We start from the raw sequence: 3608 nt of genomic DNA on the forward strand, positions 1-3608 counted from the left end.
GAGAGAGAGATTCTGTCTCAAAAGTGGTGGCTGGTGATGGAGAAAGATACCCAATGTTAATCTGTGGCCTGCCACATATACATAATACACCATACACACACACACACACACACACACACACATGGTTTGCAACAAATTAAAAATATATATATTATATTTGAGGAGGAAGCATGGAAATTTACATCATGCTAATTAGTAGAGGCGATAACAATACCTTTGAAATCTACCTGATGTCTTTATAGACATACACAGGCTCCAAGGATCCAAGTGCATCAGATTATGACTAGTAATAATTAGATACATACAGATTAGAGATGCAAGTGCCACCATCTCAGTGTCAGTAGCAAAAACAATGATTCTTTCTGCAAGGAACAATATATTCTAAAATAAAATGGAGATCTTTTTTAAAGGTTAAAAACTCATCGAATTTTATGTCTTACAGGCCTTATACTGAGTTCAATAATATATAACTGTATTAACTCAACTGTGAACCTAAAAACTTATAGCCACTTAAAAACATGATAAAAAATAATAATTCTTCAGTATAAAAATTTGCTCCTTAATAATTAGTAGATGTGAAAAACATTACCACTGAAGTCTACCTGAAGAGTTTATATCCATGCTTAGATGCCATGGAGCTCAGAAAGTAACTGACTGTGACTAGTAATAATCAGATATGTAGAGATTAGGAACACATGTGCAAACATCTTAATGTCAATTGCATTAAAAATGAATTTTTCTGTATGAAATTGTGTATTTTAATAATGAAATGGAGTTCTTTTTTAAAGGTTAAAACCTCATTTAATTTTATGCCCTATAGGGTTTATGCTGAGTACAATATTGTATAACTGTAATAATTCAATTGTAAACCTAAAAATCTACAGCCAGTTTTGAAAGAGATGCATCTTAGCTCAGAAAATTGTTATTGACATCAATGCTGTTTCAATGAAATGCTTCTTCTAAGTATGTGGTTATTAAATAAATAATTTTTAAAAATTAAACATATAAGGATATGTCAGTAGGAATTCTTTTTCCCATTTCTCATTTTAGAATATGAAATATTCTAAGTAGTTACTGTTTTTAGTTTGTTTCAAATCTTGTCATTTATTTTTCCGTATACAAGGAAAGACAAGACTTTTTTTTACATGGATAGTAATATACCATATACAGTCTTTTACACCTTGTTTTATTCACTTGAAGAGCTTTGTATAGAAAGTTTTTTACTTTTTTAAAAATATTTTTTACTTATTATTTTTATTTTATTTGTATGAGTGTATTGCTTGCATGTATGTAAGTGCACTCATGTTGTAGAATGCCCAAGAAGGCCAGAAGAGGGTGTCGGATCCCCTGGAATTGGAGCTATGAATGGTTGTTAGCCACCATGTTGGTGCTGGGAACTGAATCTGGGTCCTTTGCAAGAGCAGCCAGTACTCTTAACTGCTGAGCCATCTCTCCAGTCCCTTATTTTCCTTTTTGTAACTACATAGTATTAATAGATGCATGAACATGATTTAGTTAGCTACTTTATATTAATGCACTTCAAATTTTCTAATTTTTATTATCACAAACAATGCAGTAATTAAATTTTTAGTCATTTCATGTTTGCAGATGTTATGTGTGGGACCTGCTCACAGAAAAAGGATTGTATGAGCCAAGGTTTGTCTATTTCCTCTTGGGTAAATATTGCTGCATGAACCTCCATAATGATTTGTTTTAATTACTGAGGCTTTGGAATGTGCCATAGTTCTTTATTACTTAGTTATTCTTTTGCTCATTTTCATTTTCTTGTTGATGCCAACATTCGTATTGTTTCTAATGTGAAAGAAAAAAGATCAGTGTTTTTACTGAACATGTTGAATGTGAATTTATTGAAGTAGAAGTGAATGTTTATGAGTTTCCTATCAGATTATAGAAGTGCTCTCCTGTTTCCTCAGCTTGTCTTTTGTGGAAGTCTTTTATGTGGTGCTTGCTTTCTTTATGATTATTTCTAGTTCCTTACTGTCTAGATTATGATTAAAAGTGAGTTTATGTTACATCTTCCTTGTGCAGTTTCTGTGTATAAAGGTAACATTTTTATTACCTCAATCCCATTATCTTTCAATTTAATTTTCATACTATTTTTATTGGAATCTGCTGGGTTTTTCACATACTCTAATGTATTGTCTCTAAGTTGTTGTCTTAGCTACTTTTCTGTTGCTGTGATAAAATACCTGACAAAAAAACAATTTAAAGAAGAAAGGGCTAATTGTAGTTTATGGTCCCTCAGGGATAGAGTCCATCATGGTAGTGAAGTCAAGATAGGCATGGTGGCAGGAGCAGGAAGCTGACTAGTCACATTTCCATCCTCACACAGGAAGCAGAGAAAGAAAACACGAAGTAGGGCAAGGCTGTAAAGACTCAAAGCCATGGTAAAGTATTTCCTTCTGCAAGACTCCATTTGCTAAGGTTTCCATAACCTCCTCAAACAGCACCAGGAACTGGGGATCAAGTGTCAGACACATGAGGCTGGGGGCCATTTTTCATTCAATCCTCCAAGATACTGTTGTTAATAATCCGCGTTTTCAGTGTTTCTATCACTTCTCTTTTTCTTTTTTTAACGTATATTGGCTATGACATCTGGCAAAATGTTGAAAATTTTCTTTATTAACTTTTTGAACTTGGCATACAAATAATGTATTTTATTGTGGCCTTTTCATTTACAGGTGCCATTATAATTTGTTCTAATTTATACCCCCTCTCCTATTGTCCTCCCTGTGATTCCTCAAAATGTTAAGTAATAAAAATAAATGTGGTTCCCTTTTGTTGCTCCTGACTCTACCAGGAATGTCTCTGGTGTTTCATTGATAGTAGGTTTTCTAATATAGGACTTTTCTTGAATTCTTGTAAGAAAGCCTTCTCCATTAAGTTTAGTTGTATATGGTTTAGTAGGCTGCTGGTTCTACTTGCTGGCATGCACGTGTCTTTTCCACACACACACACATACATATGCACATGTACACACATTGGTATGTACACACACATTTGTTCGGTGTTTGTTTTTTGAGACAGGGTCTTTTTATGTATGCTTATCTGGCCTTATGATTACTATGTAGCCCAGTCTAGGCAGAACCTTGCATCAATTCTTTTGCCTTAGCCACTTCAGTGCTGGGTTTATAGGTATCTGCTACCAAACCTAGTTGTGCTTGCTGATATTTTAATTAGGATCTTTGCATCATTAATTCTTCCCTCCTTCCCTCCCTCCCTCCCTCCCTCTCTCTCTCTTTCTCTCTTTCTCTCTCTTTCTTTCTTTCTCTCTCTCTTTCTCTCTTTCTTTCTTTCCTTTTTTGAGAACTGGGAACTTGCTATGTAGACCAGGCTGGCCTGGATCTCAGAGATCTACCTGCTTCTGCCTTTTGAGTGCTGGCATTAAAAGAGTGACAGGCCTTAATAAGGGAGATATGGATAAAAATTGGGTTAGTTTAAGGGAGGTGGGGAGGGAAGGGTATATGAGGAACCTAGGGGATAAGGAGAAAGAAGAAGCTCAACAGAGGTAGGATCATAGGAGCAAGGGTATTAGTAAGGAAGAAAGGGGGGGAAGTGGGGGCACCTTAAGTGGGAAAACCATGATA

General features: G+C 35.0%; 1 protein-coding gene across 10 annotated transcripts in view; it reads left to right on the forward strand.

Annotated features, from left to right (window-relative positions):
* Dst (dystonin) overlaps nucleotides 1-3608 on the forward strand; it is a 489235-nt gene that overhangs the window by 46500 nt on the left and 439127 nt on the right. The gene's annotated exons all lie outside the window — the stretch shown is intronic.

The sequence above is a fragment of the Nannospalax galili genome, unplaced genomic scaffold, assembly GCF_000622305.1.
Source record: "Nannospalax galili isolate Female #2095 unplaced genomic scaffold, S.galili_v1.0 scaffold582, whole genome shotgun sequence".
Taxonomy (NCBI): domain Eukaryota; kingdom Metazoa; phylum Chordata; class Mammalia; order Rodentia; family Spalacidae; genus Nannospalax; species Nannospalax galili.